Source organism: Octopus bimaculoides, chromosome 6 (genome assembly GCF_001194135.2).
Source record: "Octopus bimaculoides isolate UCB-OBI-ISO-001 chromosome 6, ASM119413v2, whole genome shotgun sequence".
Classification (NCBI taxonomy): Eukaryota; Metazoa; Mollusca; class Cephalopoda; order Octopoda; family Octopodidae; genus Octopus; species Octopus bimaculoides.
The window spans coordinates 7,090,227-7,100,591 of record NC_068986.1 but is presented as its reverse complement, the minus strand read 5'-3'; the positions used below and the strand labels follow the sequence as shown (position 1 = coordinate 7,100,591).

The 10,365-nt window shown below is 36.4% G+C and overlaps 1 protein-coding gene across 3 annotated transcripts in view; it reads left to right on the top strand.

Annotated features, from left to right (window-relative positions):
- Positions 1-341: 341 nt before the first annotated feature.
- LOC106882300 (uncharacterized) overlaps positions 342-10,365 on the top strand; it is a 50,841-nt gene continuing 40,817 nt past the window's right edge. For all 3 annotated transcript variants that reach the window (XM_014932924.2, XM_014932921.2, XM_014932922.2), the window contains exon 1: positions 342-667. The gene's annotated coding sequence lies outside the window, so the exon portion shown is untranslated. The remainder of the gene's footprint in view (positions 668-10,365) is intronic.

The following is a 10,365-nucleotide window of genomic DNA, read 5'->3' as shown; positions in this document are numbered from 1 at the left end:
TGTGTAAAATTTAAAGCTACCTTGTCTTACTTAGAAGGTTAGCATTTAAGTGAGGAGTGAGTTTATCTTTATTTTCAGACAACGATCTACTATTATATGCAGGGGTTTCATTCATCAACTCAAGGGCTTGAGTAAGCAGTCTTTGGTACTACTTTCTTCAAGCTTTTTATCTATTTTTTCTGGTTTGGCTTCTTTTCATATAAAATCATTTATAAAATACCAGTAACATATTTCATTTTATTGTGATTTATCATACAAGTATTTGACAAGAGCTTAATTGAAGAGAAAATGAAAACTAATTTTTCGGCGGAGGAATGTCATATACAACTGCGCAGTATGATCCATACATCTACGCAAACATCTAAAAAATAATGAATTGTACTTATTTTTATACTTTTATTCTTAAGAATTGTTTTTCTAAAAGTATCTTTTCGTACTTTATAATGTTAGAAAGTGTAAAAAATGGGCTGATTTGGTATGTTTAGGTGGTTGTAAGTGAACCGCATCTCCTAACCGAAGTGTCGACTCTGCTTTGTTCTGGGTCACGCTAACAAATCTTCATAGTTTCTATACACAGCTTATGGCGGCCATTTTTACTGGCAACTAGTCGTGAACGAAAATTATGAGTAGCATTTCGGATAAGAAATGGCCCGAAATTTAACACAAGGTAAGCTCAAATCCATGGGTTTAAGTTAAAAAAATATTATCACTAAAATTTGATGTAAGCGCCTTTAAAAATAATTATTGCCACTGAAAAAGAGACCATTAAATAACCTCACCGAAAAGCGTCCAGAAAATTTGTTGCGATTTCTCTCTATTCGGTTATTTTTCGTTTGATCGATTTATATTTTGTGTTCATTAAATTATAGTTTAGCTCCTTGAATTATATTCGTTCTTACTAGACACCAATAATTATTTTTATCAAGAGAACTTTGGACATTTATCAATCAGTTTATGAGTTTCATTGAAATTCGTCAATAACGAATTAATAATTGTCCGCTTTGAAACGTTTCTGCAATTTCAATTATTTGTTTATTATCATTATTATTGTCTATATTTCTGGAAAACTGAATAATCTTGATAGTTATAAACGTCTTGAAGCTTTAAATAGTGTGTGTGCTTGTGTATATACAGATATTTATGTGTGTGTGTGTTTATATTGAAGTGTGTGTATATGTCTTTATAATGATGTCTTGTTTATATTAGAACCAACAACATCGACAAAGATACACCTATGTCGTGTCGACGTGTGCTTTCCATGTGTACTTCCGTGTTAAAAGCTTTATTAGTCATTAGACATTGTTACAGCTGTTGCTGTTTGTTAAAATAATTTCTGTTAGATACCATTTAATTCTGTTATAGAACAAATATCTATTGCCTTCCACTCGGTTATTAAATCTATGGTAGACCGTCTGTAATTTCTCTCACCTTCTAAATCTTTAACCATATCTCATATAATATTTCTCTTCTATCCATATCAAATGTTTTAAGTTGCTTATTTCACGTAATGATCGCTATTTTCCCGCATATATTTCTCTCTATTCCTTACAGGGTTAATTATTATTATTATTATTAAGCTACGCCACATGGTGACAGGCTCTTGTGTTTTAGAAAGGCTACAATTTTAAATAATTTCCTTTTTAGTTCTGTCCATTGATATTAAGGAATTAATTCATATTTCCATGAAGTAATTAAAGATCAACTAACTTAAATTTAATGACTATTATGTCTTTTACTGTCGACTGTGCTTGTTGGTGTGTGTACAGGAAGTCCTTTGTATATTGGAGACTAAAATAACATTGTCTTCGACTTCCTTTTACTTCAACATTTTATTCCTTAACTTCACTTTATATTTCGCTATTCATTAGCAATAATCTTCTAGTTTTGTTTTTGTAAAGGTTCTTTGGTCGTTGCAATACCAAGTAATTAAAAAAAGTAAACCATACCAAACACCCAAACAAACAAAAAAACAAAAAAAAAAAACTGGGTGGGGTTGAAACTGAACACCAACACCACAACTTTAGTCTCTTTGACCACTTTCAAACATAGTATTATGCTGTTATTGTGTCGCTGATCTACAAAATATCATTATTATTATTATTATTATTATTGAAGTTGGACTGTGAATCTAGAACAGATATTTTTTTATCTACATTATTTCCTTTACTGTTTCATATTAGTTGTTATTTTGTTCGCCACTCAATCAGTTTGCCTTCATCAACATTAAACGTCACCATTGAGCTAACTTAATATTTTACACAGTATTTCATTACATTATTAATGATATTCTAACCCAATAACATAAACAACAATGTAAACCTCCCCCTCCCCCCACTCATGCGAAGTAGTTTCTGTACCTATATCGAAAACATACTATGTATATTTAAAGCTGTTAAATTGCAACAAACTCGTCGTCACAATAGCTTTATTTACAAAAATAACTGTTCACCAAACTCAACCGTTACACGTAGTAGATACGCTAGCAGATGTGTGTATAGACACACACACGGTTGTATATGTATGAATATGTGTCTGTATATCTATATATTTTGTTGTTATATATCACTAGCTTCAGTCATTAGATGTTGGTTATGTTCGGGTTCCATCTTCTGAGGCTAAAAACGATCATATCAGATTCAGTACTAATTTTGCAAACCTCGAGATGAAGACAACGTGGGCTTGAGCGGAATTTGAACTCACAATATAAAGGGAAGCAACCTAATAACCGAAGACGTTGGCCAGTGTCATATATTTCTCTTTATATATATAATTATTTATATGTATGTGTGTGTGTATACACACACGCAACACGCGTTCACGCACGCTTGTAAATCTTTACGCATATATATATATATATATATATATATATGAATGATATTTCTACCTGTTTACATCCTGATTATTGTCATCGTCATTTTTCATCCGCTTTCCATTCTGGCATGAGTTGACTGATAAGGGAATCACATTTCTCTTGTAAGTTTAATTGAGACTTAATTTTTACGGCTAGGTGCCCTTCCCAACGCTAAAAACTTTAGGCAATGGACCGGGTGCATGTAAATGTATATATTGTTTACTGTGCTTACACATATGTATATATCTACCCATTCATACAATAATACATATATATATGAGAGAGAGTGTGATGTGAAGAAAAGTGAGCAGAACCCATCCTCATTCTCACCAGCATCTTATGGGATAAGTGGTTCTCCACCCAAACAAGGTAAACAATATCCTGGATCTCTGCTTCACAAATAATATGGAACTTCTTCATAATGTGAAAGTGATACTGATGCTAGTCTCGGATCACAAATGTAATAGAGCTGACAATGTATGGCTAAAGGAAGCAGCAGGTATGCAATCTATAAGAAGTATCCAGACTCTAGGGAGAGAATTGGTAGAACTGTCTCCACACCTGACATCTATAAGCAATTTATGTCAGTAATGCATAAAATTTGTCCTAGAGAGAAAAGTTGACTGCACAAGAACAAAATTCCCAGTGAGAGGAAAGTTCTTATGAAGAACAAAGGTTGAAAACCACCAAAATAAACAACCAAAAATCCTATCGTAAAACGACATTGCTGGAGATTAAGAAAAATTTGCAATACTCCCGTGTAAAAGAAAGAGCAGAAAAAGAAGGCAGGGTTATACACAATGTAAAACAAACCTTAAAGCTTTCTATAAATTTGCTAAAGAAACAGCCCCAAAGCCTTGCAGGGTAGGATCATTCTTTCAAGAAAATGGCTCCCGAAACTGCAAGCCCCACTAGGATAAGCGAATATTGAATAAGCAACTAGCCCTAATAGATTCTCGTGTCTTCCAGAGTTTCCTTGTAATTAGCAAGCTTCTAAGTGTGTTAAATCAAGGCTTAACTATATCCCTATTTATAAAAGTCGAAACAGAGATGTTAAAAATTAAAGACATATCTCTAACTTCACTGCAGCAAAGTCGTAGAATGAAATGTCAGGAGGTAACTAATCACATTCCTTGAAGAAAATTACTTGCTAATTTACACCCAACACGGTTTTTGATCAGGAAGAACCTGTCTGACACAGCTCCTACAACATTATGACTGGCTGTTAAAACTGTTGTGCAACTATTCAAGCAATGTGGATATATTTATCTTAGTTTTGCAAGAGCCTTTGATAAAGTTGATCATAGAATATGTCACTGACTACATGTTCAAGGCATAGTTGGAAAGCTTGGAGAATGGCTGCATGACTTTTAAAAGTTAGAAGTCGGTCAGTAATAGCCAATGGGACCTTCCCCCAGGAAATGATAATAGTGAGTGGAGTCCCACGGGGTACTGATTGGGGTCACTGCTGTTTTGTAGTGGCTCTCTCAGACTTGCCATCAGCTATACAGTCAGCCATCTATGCTAGCAATGCAGACGATAAGAAAGTATCACAAGTGATAAAGAACTCGTTACACACCTGTAACATAACCTAAAGGCTATTTATAAGTTGACTAAAAAAAAAATGATAATCAATTTAATGCTGAAAAGTTTCAAACCCTCCACTATCAGCACACAAAGTTAAATGCAATGCAGACAAAATACTCTGCAGTGGAGGGACTGCAGTCTCAACACCACTATCAGTACATGACCTGGGCAAAAACATGAATAATGAAGCAAAGCAATGTTGATGGCTTGGGAGATGGATTCAAAAAACTTTCAGAAAAAGAGGGCAGGAAACTATGATGGTCTTTTGGAGAACGTTTCCCAATTGTAGTCACTACATAATGTAAAATTAATGGCAGAACTTGAAGCAGTCTAATGTTGCTACATTAAGAGGATTGTCTTGATGCAGCAGATCAGCTGCTGGGAAAACAGTTAAGACTCTGCTTCCTAGAGCAAAGACAGAAAAGATAGACAATAATATATGTCTGGAAGGATTTGTACCAAACTTTGGCATTAAAAGCTATGCTAATTCCAGAACAAGACACCCCTGCATAGTGCCAAAGATCCCATCCTTGCCATCCAGATTTAAGTCCAAATACTATCATAGCTTAGGATTCAAAGGCCCTTAGCTTTACAGTATCCTACCAAAAGACTTGAGAGACCTACATGGCATGAAAATAGATGTCTTCAAAAAGCAACTGGGTCTTCTACCATATAGAATTCCAGATGACCTACTTCAAGGCAAGAAACACAACTGAGGGTAGCAACTTTAAACTCCTTCATTTCCTAACTACTATTTAAAGAATGAGGATCAGTAAAAGTTTAGGACCACCAGTGGTAGTCCTCTAACATGGACACAATTACAGGCTGAAATAAGTAAACAATAAAAGAAAGATAAATGGTACTATTCTACATCCTTTTTCAAAGCACATTTATTGGAAAGAATACTTTAAAATAGGGAAAGTGGTCAACTTGCAGTGAGGAAAAGTATTCAAGATGATGTTGAAATCAGAGAGGTCAGTCTTCAGTCTTCTTGATATTTACTGTGAGGCTGAAATAATCAGATTAACTGGTGAAGTTGTTGACTGATTGCTGAGGTTCCTGATGTGTGATAAAGAGTAACATGGTCATCTGTGTATTGAGACTGAGATGCACTGAATGTTGGTAGGAGTCAATGAGATCAAAATATGCCTATGTTAAATAGTCTACCAGCAAAATGGTATCTCGTGTCATCACCTGGATTGTCTGGAGGGAGTCCAAAAGGTGTCACAGGTATAAGAAGGATACAACCCTGCTTCAATCCACATGTGATTGGGAACTATTCAGAAAATTTGGTTTGAAAAACAACCCAACATATTGTCTTGCAGTGCTTCCACTTGTGAGAAGTGGTTTGGGCACTTTCCCTCACAAGCACAGCCACTTAGCACCTTTCTCTCCTCAAGTGCATATTTACCATTGACCATGCATCCACTCTTGTCCAATTGAGGGACTTATTAACTCATACAAGTTACTTGGTGATCTTGTTAGTGCTGGTGCTACAGAAGCAGCACCTAATACACTTTGTAAAGTGTTTGGCACTAGGAAGAGCATCTAGGCATAGAAAGCATGTCAAAGCAGACATTGGAGTTCAGTGCAATTCTCTGCCTTGGCTCCTGTTGAACTGTCTAGCTCATGCTCTAAACAGAAAGAAGTCTTTCATGTTTTGGATTATCTCTTAGACATTTAGTATGTAACTAAAATGTACCCATTATTTTAAGTGAAAGGTGAATTTAATAGTTTGGTTGAGATGTAGGTTTTGAAGCAGTTGTTTCTGAATATTCTTTCTGTCACTGACTTTGAAAGAAATGTTCACATCTGCAGAGTGGTTGAGTTCTGTAACAGTATATAATGTTTCTTTTCTTTCGAAATTAACTATATGATACCTGTTATATTTACTTTGGGTGGATGTTTTAATGGAAATGTACACCAAATGTTCTCTGTATTTATGCCAGGACAGTCTTTCCTATAGCTGACATTGTTCATTGTTGGAGTAACATCATACTGTATAGTATGTACCATAAATGTTTTTCTGGTTGTATTTTTAAGTTTCTCAACAAAAGAATAGAAAAATAAATAGAATAATTTAAAAAAAACCTAGTTTTTAACTGAGAAACAAGGCTATTTCATTAAGATTGAGTTATCAGGTAGGTAGGCATGTATGCATCTGTGCATGCATGAATGTTATTATATTTGTAAATGTATATTTTGACTTGTGTGTAAATGTATTTAGCTTTGTAAAAAGTGCCTGTGCTGGTGCCACATTAAAAGCGCACAGTCCACACTCTGTAAAGTAGTTGGTGTTAGGAAGGGCAATCAGCCAAAGAAACCATGCCAAAACAGACATTTGGGGCCTAGTGCAGTTCCTCTTTGAGTTGCCAGCTCCTGTAAAGTCATTCAACCCATGGAGAACAAATGTTAAATGATGTTCATTTCCATAACTGGATTGTAATTGTAATATAACATTTCTAATATTTTGATGTCTACTTTTACAAAATTATGACAGGTGGTAAGTCAGGGTCTCAATAATCCTAAGCTAGTCACTAACAAATTGACATGGTTTTGCTTGATGTTAGTACAAGTCTCTATGGATGTATGTACACTCCTATAATAGTTGTATGTCTCTTTAGTATGCAAGTATTTGTGTGTAAGCTCTTTATGCATGTATACCTTTTTATTATAATGAATGTTATGATGTGTATATGTTTTATGCTACTAAATTTTGGTGGAAAATCTGCATGGATCAAAGTATGGATCAACTTGGTACCTTGGAGAAATAACATGGCTTCATTATTCTTTGCTACAAATGATCATAATATTTAGGATAGTAAAAATTTGCAAAACATTAAAAATTTGAGATACATGGCTGTTCAAAGGATAGTAGAAAGGAAAATACCCCCTTTTAAAAGAATGTTTTCTTTACCAATTTGTTACCCATCAAAATACCAGGTGGTAGCAAAAAGTTCCCAGGCTAGTTATGTTTGATAAAAAATAACTTATTTACCGAAGTTTTAGCATTATCTCCTTTGAAATATTTACGTTGTGCAGCAATACACCAGTCCCAGTGTTCCTGCCACTTTTGGAATCCGACCTGCACCTTCTGTGATTCACTCTGAATCTCGACAACAGTGTTAAAACAGCAACCTTTGAGCAGCATTTTTATATTGGGGAAAAGAAAGAAGTTCACAGGTGCTAAATCTGGTGAATAGGGCAGGTGTGGAAATGATACCATGTTGCTTTTGGTGAGAATCTCACGAATGAGGAGAGCTTGGTGACAGGATGCATTGTTGTGAAGAATCCAATTCTTTGTGCTCCACAGATCCAGTCACTTATGCTGAATGTTGCAGTAGAACTCAGTTGATGGTCTGGCCCTGGAGGACAAATTTTTGATGAACCATATCACATTCCCAGGGGTGACGCTTGTAGCCAGTCTTCCAGATTGCTCATCATCTTCCAGGGATGTTCTGCTTTTGAAGTGCCTGTGCCACTCGGAACATTGTCTATGACCCATTGCCTTATCACTATAAGCTTTTTGAAGCATGCTCAATGTCTTTGTAGCAGACTTCCCAAGCTTAACACAAAATCTCACGTTGGCTCTTTGTTCCAACTTCCTGACCATGACAAAATCGCAGACTACAATATACACGTGATCAGAAAATCACAAATTTCACAACTTACAAAGTGAACACAGTGATGTCACTTGGCACACTACTTTGTGAAGGTCACTGGTAGCACTCACTGCACACACAACCGTGTGCTGCCATCTGTTGGTATGCTACAGAACTAGTCTGGGAACATTTTGATACCACCTTCTGTATACTGAAAATCTCCAATCAGGAAGAAAATGTGTCCATGAATGCTTTACTGGCTCTAATGATTGAACTGTGTCCATGCTGGAGTAATTCTGTCTTTCTTTGTTGAACTTCCGCATTACATGACACAGATGTGGATATATAAACAATAAGCTTCAGCACAATTTCCAACTATAACATTCTTCTCAAATGGCATTGGTCAATTCAAAGCTATAAGAGAAACATTTGTCCAAGGCACCCCTTGATAGAATTGAGCCTGAAACCACAAACTTTCACTTAAATCACATTAATGTATAAGGATACATTGGATAAGGTACTCCTAGATGTATATGCCTTAAAAAAAAATGCCGATGGTCATAACTGAGATGCTTACTCAATCAGTTTGATCTTAATCAAAACTACAACACTTTTAAAATTTTCAAGAATAAATATTGTTAAAGATGTCTTGTTTGAAAATCTGATTTTTCCTATACTGTATGTGACCAAAGAATAAATTGTAAAATTAAGTTAAACAAACAGTATGAACCTAAATACCAACAATATACACAGAATCCAAATACTAATGACAAAAATAGTAAAAATTTACATCCTTTAAATATGAAGAAAACTAGCCTCATTGTATCACTCATTCATGCTTTGAGCATTTTTCTCAGTTTTTTTCCCCCCTTCATGTTACACGGTTGTTTTCACTGTTGAAAACCTTGATTCAACTTTTTTTTTTGTCTATATCTGAAATTTTTGATAGGCTGATGACCTAGCTTTCTGTGGAACACTTGTTTTTCGTTGTTATTGATCATTTTTTTCTCCCATAGGTTATATATCTCCTGGCACTTGTGCCTGTGGCACGTGAAGAGACATTCGAGCGAGGTCATTGCCGGTGCTGCTGGACTGGCTCCTGTGCAGGTGGCACATAAAATACACCATTTTGAGCATGGCTGTTGCCAGTACCGCCTGACTGGCCTTCGTGCCGGTGGCACGTAAAAGCACCCACTACACTTTCGGAGTGGTTGGCGTTAGGAAGGGCATCCAGCTGTAGAAACTCTGTCAAATCAGATTGGAGCCTGGTGTAGCCATCTGGTTCGCCAGTCTTCAGTCAAATCATCCAACCCATGCTAGCATGGAAAGTGGACGTTAAATGATGATGATGATATCATTATCATCAACCATGCTGATGGTTTGATAGGATCTAATTGATGTGAGGATTGCTTTGTATTCCAATGTCTGCTTTGGCATGGTTTCTATGGCTGGATCACCTTCCTAATGCCAACCACTTTACCGTATATTCTGGGTGCCTTTTTTTTTGTTCATGCTAGCACCCCTAGTGAGGTTACCATGCAGCTCACAAGTCAAGGGTCCCCCACCTCCCACCCTTGACTGTTTGGCTTCAGTTGAATGGGGGTTGGCTTTATGTTAAAAGATAAGAAGTTAAAGTAAGGCAGAAGGGGTCAGAACAGAAGAGTGTTTTTCCTGCTGTAGAACAGCTACAGGGCTACTTGCATTAGAGAGGAGAAGGTGGTAGTAAGTGGGGTGGACCTGAAAAGTGAGATAAAATAGTGGTGACAAGGTTTCAGGTTGGGCCCTCAAGGTACAAGAAGGGGAATAGAAATGAGTGGGGACAGAAGAACAGAGAGTATGGGTGGACAGAGGTTGCAAGGGTGTCTGGAGAGAAAGAGAGAGGGGTGTTTAAAGATGGGGCAGTGATGAGGAGGCAAATGTAAAAGAAGGAAGGTAGGGAAAATCAGGTAATGTCTGTAGAAGTTGGGAAGGGTTGAGGAGTGGATCTAGTGAGTGGTGGGCAAAGGGGAGGAGTAATTGTGATACATGAGTTGGAAATAGGCAGGAGAGAGTAGGTGATGAACGATAATACAGAAGAGAGTGAGGAGCAGTTGAATAGTAATAATGGAGGAGACAGGTGAAGGCTGAGAGAAAGGAAGATTGTATGTTGGTGGGCTGATTGATGATTAAGGAGAGATGACTTGGTTGTACAGACAGGTGATCAATGTAAAATATGAATGCATAGGGACAGTATTAAGAATGGAAAATGGATAAGTGAAGTGGTTTGGGAAACTGAGAAAAATAACTGCTATCACAGAAAAAGAAGATAAAAAATCTGCAGTTGGC